Genomic DNA, 11,255 nt, shown 5'->3' with positions numbered 1-11,255 from the left:
AGAAAGGGTCGCCTGCGTTTTGGGAGGTGGGATGGCGCAGGGCCGGGAACCCTCCTGGCGCGCCAGCCAGCGCTTAGATAAGTCCAGGTTTATTTATGGGGTGCTGTCACGGGCGGCGCGGGCTCCGGGCGCCGCTTGAGCGTGGCCGAGGCGCCGCTGCTGACCATGTCCGCGGGGTAGAGCGGCTCGAGGAAGGCTGCCAGGAAGCGGTAGAAGAGGCTGGCGCCACCCGCCAGGCCGTAGAAGGACAAGCCGCCGGCGTCGCAGTCGAGCGCCACGCCCAGCGTGCGGTGGTAGGCGCCGTGCAGCACGGTCTGCACGTTGTCGTGCCACACCGATAACTTGAGCGAGTCCCACTCCAGGCACCACGAGTAGGGGTTGCGGCCCAGCAGGTAGACCACGCTGCGGCTCGGGCGGCCGCCGAGCGGGGAGCTGCGGTGGTAGGTGACGCCCAGGCACACCCACGAGTTGGACACCTCCACCTCCCGTCCTAGTGGCGGCCCTCGGACAGGCCGCGCGAGCACAGCATCTGCGGTCACTGCTTGAAGCCCGGGAAGGGGCCGCCCCCTGTCAGGGGCTCCAGGAGGATCCCCAGGTTCAGCACCCAGCGGGTCTCCAAGAGCTGGAACAGCTCATCGCCGGCGGTGGTGGGGTCAAAGTTCAGGTTGCAGTAACCTGGCGGGTGGAGGTGGAGAAGCAGGGTCAGCAGCCTCCAGGGCAGGACGCTGGCTTGCAAGGCATTTGCATACAAGTCACGGGATGCTTCCACCCACGCTCCTGTCCCCAAACTCAGCCCGCTGCTCAGACACAGCCTGGACGGTGAGTGGGTGCTGCCCCAGGTCGCCCTCCTCCCCCTGCCATCAGACCCTAACATCGTCTCCCTTTGTATTTGTTCAGGCACACAAGACTGAGTGGCGGCCCAGCGAGGTGGCTCACGCCTGTAATCCCAGCACTTTGGGAGGCCAAGGCGGACGGATCACTTGAGGTCATGAATTCGAGACCAGCCTGACCAGCATGGTGAAACTCCATCTCTAATAAAAATACAAAAAAATTGGCAAGACATGGTGGCAGGCACCTGTAGTCCCAGCTACTCGGGAGGCTGAGGCAGGAGAATCACTTGTACCCAGGAGGGGGAGGTTGCAGTGAGCCGAGATGGCGCCATTCCACTCCAGCCTGGGAGACAGAGCGAGACTCTGTCTCAAAAAAAAAAAAAAAAAAAAAAAAAAAAAAAAAAAAAAAAAAAAAAAAAGGCCAGGCGCGGTGGCTCACGCCTGTAATCCTGTAATCCCAGAACTTTGAGAGCTGGTTGAAGAAGCTGAGGCCCATGTCCAGCAGCCGCATCCAGAGCTCAGCCAGGGTCTCTGGCAGCTGGGGGAAGCTCTGCGTTTCCTCACACTTGATGCCCATCAGGGGTTCCATGCAGGCTGAGAACTGCTTCAGTCGGAGGAACCCCTGGATGCAGGGAGGGGCCAGAGGTACCACCTGTTAGCCAGGACCTAGGCCGATGCCACAGGCCCAGAGGCCTCCAGAACCATGGGCCGGTGGAGCAGAAGCTTCCCCTTTCCAAACCTGGGCATCTCCTTTCCTTCCTCCTAGCTATTTGGACATCAGAGGTCAGGGCTTTGCCAAGGGCTTGGCCACTGTGGCCTAGTGTGCATTAGGCAAAGGGGATTTTCAGAAAATGATGGGAGGATTTTTGTTGCGCCTTGAACTGCTTAGTAAAACCCATTGCCAAATGCTTCCCATTGTGCACAGGGGACAAGGTGAGCAGTTGCCCTAGATGTCTGCCCAGGGTGTGATGGCAGCTTAAAGGAAGCTGGAGTTCCCAAGCACAGGGTTTGGGCAACTCCAGGCACCGTCCAGAAAAGGCTGCTGCTTGGCCCCACCCGCTACTTACAGCAGCATCAGTCCAGGCTTCAGGGCCAGGCCAGGATTGGGGAAGGAAAAGGGATTTCACGATTCTTTTTTTTTTTCTTTTTTTGAGACAGAGTCTTAGTTTGTTGCCCAGGCTGGAGTGCAATGGTGCAGTCTTGGGTCACTGCAACCTCCACCTCCTGGGGTGGAAAAGGGATTTCAATCCAGGCTATGTAGATTGTTCTAGTCTCACTCTCAGCCATGATCCAGGGAAGTCTGGAGAAACTTAGACTGTGTTAGATGCCTGGAATCCCATGTGTTCCAGGAAAATCAAGGCAGGAAAGTTAGGGTAAGGCTGAGCTCTGAAGTGGAGAAAGCCAAGGGTGTTGGTGCAAGCTCAAGACAGAAGACCTGGAATGGGGAGGCTCCCTGAGGCAGGGGAATGGACACAGTGATGCACCCTAAAGGCTGATCTGTGTGTGTGTGTGTGTGTGTGTGTGTGTTTTTGAGACGGAGTTTCGCTCTTGTTGCCTAGGATGGAGTGCAGTGGCGCAATCTCTGGCTCACCGCAACCTCCGCCTCCTGGGTTCAAGCAATTCTCCTGCCTCAGCCTCCCGAGCAGTCGGGATTACAGGCATGTGCCACCACACCCGGCTAATTTTTGTATTTTTAGTAGAGACGGGGTTTCTCCATGTTGGTCAGGGTGGTCTCGAACTGCCAACCTTGGGTGATCTGCCCGCCTCGGCCTCCCAAAGTGCTGGGATTACAGGTGTGAGCCACCGCACCCGGCTGTGTGTGTGTGTGTGTGTGTGTGTTTTGTGTTTTTTTTTTTTTTTTTTTTTGAGACAGAGTTGTGCTCTTGTTGCCCAGGCTGGAGTGCAATGGCATGATCTCAGCTCACTGCAACCTCCGTCTCCCAGGTTCAAGCGATTCTCCTGCCTCAGCCTGTCGAGTAGATGGGATTACAGGCGCCTGCCACCAAGCCTGGCTAATTTTTGTATTTTTAGTAGAGATGGGATTTCACCATGTTGGTCAGGCTGGTCTCCAACTCCTGACCTCAGGTGATCCGCCTGCCTCGGCCTCTCAAAATGCTGGGATTACAGGCATGAGCCACCACTCCCGACCGAGATCTGATGTGTTTGTGGGTGGAGGGAGAGTGGAAGCTGTGATGGGGCCTGAGCCAGAGGCAGAGGGGTGGGACCTTGCCTGCAGACGTTGCTGGTCACTCTGGTTGATGAGCAGGGTGTGGAGCCAGAGGCTGTCTCCTTCCAGCTTCAGGAGCCGGTTGCGGCTCTGCTGGATGGAGCTGCTCAGCATCCCCAGGGCGGCTGCTTCCTCTTTCTCCACGAAATCCAAGATCTGCATCTGCAGCTGTTTGACCTCCTGATGATCTCCGAGAAGTGGGTGTTCGCCTCACCTCGCATTGTCTGGATCAGTTTCTGGAGGTTGTGGGGTGTGTAGAGAGGCGTCCGTGAGCTCCACTCCAGCACCACCACTGTCACAGCCTGGAGCCCACCTAGGCATCCTGTCCCTGACTGCCTGGTCCCATGCCATCCACTCAGAGTCCTGGGAGGTCCCTGCAGCCTGATGCAGGGCACTGGGGAAGCCTGGGCCTGGGGTGGGGTGGGCCAACCTTACTGAGAGAAAGGCCACCCGACCCTGGTGCTTTTGGCTGTCAGCAGCGATGATCAGCATCTGCTTCCCCACAATGTCCTGGACCTTTTGAACCTCGACCTGGGGTAAGGTGTTGGGGGAGAGGAGGAGGGGCCCCTGATTCAGAGAGGTGGCCTCAGAGAAGCCCTACTGCAAACAGGCCCATGTCCGAGCCCAGAAGAGATGTCCCTCATTCATTCTTCTGTTCAGCTTAATGAGAATGAGAGTGCAGTGCTGGATGGCCCACGGCCTAGCCCTCTGCTTGGAGGGCTGCTCCCACTCCCTGAGAGCCTGTCTCTAATTCGAAGGAATCAGGTTACTTGCTCCTAACAGTGATGATCATAGGGTTTCAGGCCACAGGAAAGGGCCTTGGAGAGCTCAGGAGGCGGCAGGGCCAGAAGGGGCATAGCCGGTATACAGCCATGTGGGCGCCCTGTGGCAGTGCTGCCAGGCCCAAGTCCCACATAAGCCTTTAGTCTCCACCTATCCCAGCAACGGGGATTTTCATTGTTATATTACACAACAGTGCAATTCCAAGTGCTGTCCATGAACCACTGCTGGCTCTTAGCAACATAAGAAGCTCATGCCAGGTTGTAAATCAATGTAGTCCTTCCTTCACGACAAAGTCTTTTTTTTTTTTAAGGCAGTGTCTCGCTTTGTCCCCCAGGCTGGAGCACAGTGGTGCAATCTCAGCTCACTGCAACCTCTGTCTGCCTCCCTGGCTGAAGCCATATTCCCAGCTTAAGCCATCTTCCCACCTCAGCCTCCTGAGTAGCTGAGGCTACAAAATCTTGCAATGAAAAAAGTGTCAGCCGGGCGAGGTGGCTCACGCCTGTAATCCCAGCACTTTGAGAGGCCCAGGGGGGCAGATCACTTGAGGTCAGGAGATCGAGACCATCCTGGCCAACACGGTGAAACCCCGTCTCTACTAAAGATACAAAAATTAGCTGGGTGTGGTGGCGCGCGCCTGTATGTAATCCCAGGTACTCAGGAGGCTGAGGCAGGAGAATAGCTTGAACTTGGGAGGCAGAGGTTGCAGTGAGCCAAGATCACCCCATTGCACACCAGCCTGGGCGACAGAGCAAGACTCCATCTCAAAAAAAAAAAAAGTATATATATATATAGGCCGGGCGTGGTGGTGCATGCTTGTAATCCCAGCTAATTGGGAGGCTGAGGCAGGAGGATTGCTTGAACCTGACAGGTGGAGGTTACAGTGAGCTGAGACTGAGTTACTGCCATCCAGAGACTCAATATATATATATATGCAGCATATTAAACACAATTTGGTTTGTTTTTTTTTTTTTGAGACAGAGTCTCACTCTGTTGCCCAGGCTGGAGTGCAGTGGTGCAGTCTTGGCTCACTTCAACCTCTGCCTCCCGGATCAAGCGATTCTTGATTCTCATGCCTCAGCTACTTGAGTAGCTGTGATTACAAGCGTGCGGCACCACGTCTGGCTAATTTTATTTTTTTTGGTATATTTTAGTAGAGACGGGGTTTCACCATGTTGGCCAGACTCGTCTTGAACTCCTGGCCTCAAATGATCTGCCTGCCTCAGCCTCCCAAAATGCTGGGATTACGGGTGTGAATCACCGCTCCCAGCCTTAAACACAATTTGAAAATGGAGGTGGCCTGGCACCAGTGCTCACGCCTGTAATCCCAGCACTTTGGGAGGCTGAGGCAGGCAGATCACCTGAGGTCAGGAGTTCAAAATTAGCCTGGCCAACATGGTGAAACCCCGTCTCTACAAAAAATACAAAAATTAGCTGGGCGAAGTGGCAGGTGCCTGTAATCCCAGCTACTTGGGAAGTTGAGGCAGGAGAATTGCTTGAACCCAGGAGGCAGAGGTTGCAATGAGTTGAGATCGTGCCATTACACTCCAGATTGGGCGACAAGAGAGAAACTCCATCTCAAAAAAAAAGAAAGGAAAATGGAGGAAAGGGGGAGAGTCACACAACCTAAAGTGATGCGCTTGGATTTTGATATGTTGATAGAGGTTTCATACATACAATTCTGAATCCTTATTTAACTCACTAGTACTTTTTATGTCACAACATGACCCTGGTGACCATGACTTTAATAGCTGCTTAATTTTCTTCCAAGGAAATGTGAACAAAATAATGTCTTCATTTAGAAATATGACTGATGGGGGCTTGGCAGGGATTACTAGGCTCCGGAAGAGGCTGTGTTATCTTCCAGCCCAACTGTCCACATTTAGAAGTGACAACATTCATGAACTAAGTCAACATCCACCAAAAATAACATAAGATAAAGCTCACCGTTTTGGAACATGAAAATGACACACACAGACCTCACCCACCAATCTCTAAGCTGGGACAACAAACGCTTGCATTTAAACTTCTCTAAAATGTCAAATTAGCATATTCTTTCCCTCCATGTAAAGTTTCAATAAACTTGACTCAATCTGCCTTTATTTTAAAAACCTTACAAAAGATGTATTTAAATCCTTGAAAAAATTAACTTTAGGCTGGATGCGGTGGCTCAGGCCTGTAATCCCAGCACGTTGGGAGGCCAAGGTGGGCGATCACATGAGGTTAGGTGTTCGAGACCAGCCTGACCAACATGGTGAAACCCTGTCTCTACTAAAAATACAAAATTAGGCAGGCATGGTGGCACATGTCTGTATCCAAGGTACTCAGGAGGCTGAGGCAGGAGAATCACTTGAAGCCAGGATGTGGAGGTTGCAGTGAGCCGAGATAGTGCCATTGCACTCCAGCCTGGGCAACAAGTGTGAAACTCTGTCTCAAAAAAAAAGAAAAATTAACTTTATACTGTGTGCACAAATAAATTTCTCTTATACAGCTAAATATGGTTACATACTTTGTTTAAAAAAATATGTTTTTCCACTAATGACACTTCACATGTATTTCTACATAAACTATCTTTCCATTCTTCTGGGAATGTGTCCTAAGAGCTGACAGATGGACAGTTGAAAATACCCTCACACGGCTGGGCACAGTGGCTCAGGCCTGTAATCCCAGCACTTTGGGAAGCCGAGGCAGGTGGATCACCTAAGGTCAGGAGTTTGAGACCAGCCTGGCCCACATGGCAAAAACCCGTCTCTACTAAAAATACAAAAATTAGCCGGGTGTGGTGGCGGGTGCCTGTAATCCCAGCTACCTCGGGAGGCTGAGGCAGGGGAATCGCTTGAACCTGGGAGGTGGAGGTTGCAATGGGCCAAGATGGTGCCACTGCACTCCAGCCTGGGCAACAGAGCAAGACTCCATCAAAAAAAAAAAGAGAGAAAGAGAGAGAAGAAAAGAAAGAAAGAGAGAGAGAGAAAGAAAGAGAGAGAGAGAGAGAAAGAAAGAAAGAAAGAAAGAGAAAGAAAGAAAGGAAGGAAGGAAGGAAGAAAGAAAGGCCTTGACCACCCAGGCTCAAGCAATCCTTTTACCTCAGCCTCGAAAGAAAGAAAGAAGGAAGGAAGGAAGGAAGGCAGGCATGCAGGCAGGCAGGCAGGCATGCAGGCAGGCAGGCAGGCAAGCAAGCAAGCAAGCAAGCAGGCCTTGACCTCCCAGGCTCAAGCAATCCTTTCACCTCAGCCTCCCAAGTACCTGGGTTTATAGGTATGAGCCACCACTCCTGGCCAAGCATATATTTTTTTCTTTTTTTGAAACAGGGTTTCTCACTCTGTTGCCCAGGCTGGAGTACAGTGGCACAATCATAGCTCCCTGCAGCCTCGAATACGATCCACCTGCCCCGGCCTCCCAAAGTGCTGGGATTACACGAATGAGCTACCACATCTGGCCGATATTTTATTTTTATTTATTTATTTGTTTTTGAGACAGAGTCTCACTCTGTTGCCCAGGTTGGAGTGCAGTGGCGTGATCTTGGCTCACTACAACCTCCACCTCCCGGGTTCAAGTGATTCTCCTGCCTCTGCCTCCTGAGTAGCTGGAATTACAGGCACCCGCCACCATGCCTGGCTCATTTTTGTATTTTAGTAGAGACGGGGTTTCACCATATTGGCTGGGCTTGTCTCGAACTCCTGACCTCAGGTGATCTGCCCACCTTGGCTTCCCAAAGTGCTGGGATTACAGGCGTGAGCCACCACGCCCGGCCTCAATCTTTTTTTTTTTCAAATTGGGCAGTCCTCTGAATCAGAGTAAGTTCAGAAAGATTCTAGGAAAACCATGATCTTAATGAAAGTATTTAAGTAAAAATTAAAATAAAAATAGAAAACTTAGAAGCAATTTAATTACCCTGTATAGAAAATTGATCAAGGAATTAATCTGGCTTCATGGAGTAACAGTTTACTCCAGGGGAAAGCTTTACTGATGAAAATCTTTCTGTGTGGTATGACTCTTATTAAAAATTTAGCTCTGTGCTGCCACCTGGGCTTTATGGCTGGGGAGATCCAGTGATACTGAAATTATCTCCTGCCAGTACAGATGCTGTATCAGAGCCTCCTGCAAGTCCCAGCTGGACTGTGGCCATGCAGAACTCCAGGGTTCTGGGCAGGTCCATGTCCTCTTTTGCAAGTAACTATTTCACCGGGCCCTGACCGAGATGGAACACCTAGTTCATGGGACATCAAGTGACCCTGTGGCCTGAGCTGCCCGTCACCAACTAGGTGTTGTGTATTACACCAACCGAATTAGGAGTAATTAACAAAAATTTTTTCCTTTTGTAGAGACAGGTCTTGCTATGTTGCCCAAGATGGTCTTGAACTCCTGGCCTCAAGCAATCCTCTCACCTCAGCCTCCCAAAGTGCTGGGATTACAGGTGTGGGCCATGGTACCTGGCCAATTTTTTTTTTTTTTTTTTTTTTTTTTTTAAGAGAGGTTCTGGCTGGGCATAGTGGCTCACGCCTGTAATCCCAGCACTTTGGGAGGCCGAGCCGGGTGGATCACGAGGTCAGGAGATCAAACCATCCTGGCCAACATGGTAAAACATTGTCTCTACTAAAAATACAAAAATTAGTTGGATGTGGTGGCACACGCCTGTAATCCCAGCTACTCGGGAGGCTGAGGCAGGAGAATCGCTTGAACCTGGGAGGCGGAGGTTGCAGTGAGCCTAGATGATACCATTGCACTCCAGCCTGGGCAACAAGAGCGAAACTCCATCTCAAAAAAAAAAAAAAAAAGAGAGACAGTGTCTCACTCTGTCTCTCAGGCTAGAGGGCACAGCTCACTGCAGCTTTGAAATCCTTGGCTCAAGTGATCCTCCCACCTCAGCCTCCTGAGTAGCTGGAACTACAGGCATGTGTCACCACGCCTGGCTAATTAAAAAAAAATTTTTATAGATGGGGCCTATGTTGCCCATCCTGGTCTTGAACTCCTGGCCTCAATCAGTCCTCCCACTTCAGCCTCCCAAAGTACTGGGATTCCAGGTGTGAGCCTGGCAATTAGGAGCAATTAACATAGCCCAGAAATAGTGACTGTCTCTGAGACAGGGATACAATGACTTGGCACTTCGTGTTTATTTTGGAGGGAAGGAGAGATTATTTTTGCTTGTAGAAGGGTAGTTGTATCTTGTTCCATGGAGGCATGAAGTTGTTTTTTCACCACCTTTTTTTTTTCTTTTTTTCCGAGTCAGAGTTTCGCTCTTGTTGCCCAGGATGGAGCGCAATGGCATGATCTCGGCTTACTGCAACCTCTGTCTCCTGAGTTCAAGCGATTTTCCTGCCTCAGCCTCCAGAGTACCTGGGATTACAGGCACCCGCCACCACGCATAGCTAATTTTTTTTTTTTTTTTTTGAGACGGAGTCTCGCTCTGTCGCCCAGGCTGGAGTGCAGTGGCGCGATCTTGGCTCACTGCAAGCTCCACCTCCCGAGTTCACGCCATTCTCCTGCCTCAGCCTCCCGAGTAGCTGGGACTACAGGCGCCCACCACTACGCCCAGCTAATTTTTTGTATTTTTAGTAGAGACAGGGTTTCACCGTGTTAGCCAGGATGGTCTCCATCTCCTGACCTCGTGATCCACCCGCCTCGGCCTCCCAAAGTGCTGGGATTACAGGCGTGAGCCACCGCGCCCAGCCTAATTCTTTGTATTTTTAGTAGAGACGGGGTTTCATCATGTTGGCCAGGCTGGTCTCAAACTCCTGACCTCAAGTGATCCACCTGCCTTGGCCTCCCAAAGTGCTGGGATAATAGGCATGAGCCACCACACCCAGCATTTTTCACCATCCTATGCAAGTTCAAGTATGTGCAGAAGCATGTACATGTGAGGGGAACCAAACAGGTGGACTGAGCCAGTCACCACATTGTTGTCTCTCAGCCCCAAACCCACCCTCTGAACTCTGCTCCAAGCCACATTTTCCCCCTCCTAGCTCAACCTGGTAGGACAGGCTGAGGGAGACTGCAAGACGAGAGAAAAAAAGGAGGGACAATGTATTTCCTGTTGTGAGCCAAACCACAGAACACTGCTGTGTGCTGGCATAGCTGATTCCAGGAGTGGTGCTGGTTTCTTGGTGGTTTCTCTACCCTCTGAGAGGCAGCAGCTGCCACTGGCCAGCACGTCCTTCTCCATCGGTCCCCTCCTCTTGAATCTCCATTTTATTTTGAGACACAATCTCTGTCACCCAGGTTGGAGTGCAGTGGTGTGATCTCGGCCCACTGCAACCTCCACCTCCCGGGTTCAAGCAATTCTCGTGCCTCAGCCACCCAAGTAGCTGGGATTACAAGCATGTGCCACCATGCCCGGCTAATTTTTGTATTTTTAGTAGAAACAGGGTTTCACCATGTTGGCCAGGCTGGTCTCAAACATCTGACTTCAAGTGATCTGCCTGCCTCGGCCTCCCAAAGTGCTGGGATTACAGGTGTGAGCCACCACACTTGGCCTTATTTTATCTTTAGATTTAATTTTACATAGAGACAGAGTCTCACCACGATGCCCAGGCTGATCTCACACTCCTGGGCTCAAGCAATCCTCCCAGCTTGGGCCTCCCAAAGTGCAGGTGAATCTTTTTTTTTTTTTTGAGACTGAGTCTCGCTCTGTCACCAGGTTGGAGTGCAGTGATCTCTGCTCATTGCAACCTCTGCCTCCCGGGTTCAAGCCATTCTCCTGCCTCAGCCTCCCGAGTAGAGTAGCTGGGATTACGGGCACCTGCCACCATGCCCAGCTAATTTTTATATTTTTAGTAGAGACGGGGTTTCACCATGTTGGCCAGGATAGTCTAGATCTCCTGACCTCGTGATCCGCTCGCCTCGGCCTCCCAAAGTGCTGGGATTACAGGCGTGAGCCACTGCGCCCAGCCCTTTTATTTTTTTGAGGCGGAGTTTTGCTCTTGTTGCCCAGGCTGGAGTGCAATGGCGTGCTCTCGGCTCACCACAACCTCCACCTCTCAGGTTCAAGTGATTCTCCTGCCTCAGCCTCCCGAGTAGCTGGTCCGGCTAATTTTGTATTTTTTAGTAGAGATGGGGTTTCTCCACGTTAGTCAGGCTGGTTTCGAACTCCCAACCTCAGGTGATCCGCCTGCCTCGGCCTCCCAAAGAGCTTACAGGTGTGAGCCGCCGCGCCCGGCCAAATCTCCACTTTAATAATCCCAATGTCTTCCCACTGTTCTCAGGTCCCAGGAGTGAGGACTGCACCCTGCAATCCCTACATTGTGATGCCTCAGTGTCCACTCCTGCCCTTTCCTTTCTCCACTACCAGTTAACAACTGCTGTGGTCTCAATTGGACCCTGACGGATGCACCCACGCATCCTGTTCACTAAGCTGTATGAGTCCATTTTGTCTCCCTACCTGAAAATGCTGTCTGGAAGGGACTAACACCTTCTGAGGATCC

At 51.5% G+C, this 11,255-nt stretch overlaps 1 pseudogene; it reads right to left on the bottom strand.

The window, feature by feature from the left end:
- LOC107969055 (E3 ubiquitin-protein ligase TRIM65-like) lies at positions 1–709 on the bottom strand (annotated as a pseudogene).
- Positions 710–11,255: the final 10,546 nt, after the last annotated feature.

Source organism: Pan troglodytes, chromosome 19 (assembly GCF_028858775.2).
Source record: "Pan troglodytes isolate AG18354 chromosome 19, NHGRI_mPanTro3-v2.0_pri, whole genome shotgun sequence".
Taxonomy (NCBI): domain Eukaryota; kingdom Metazoa; phylum Chordata; class Mammalia; order Primates; family Hominidae; genus Pan; species Pan troglodytes.
The sequence above is the reverse complement of the archived record's forward strand: the minus strand, read 5'-3'. Positions and strand labels throughout refer to the sequence as shown.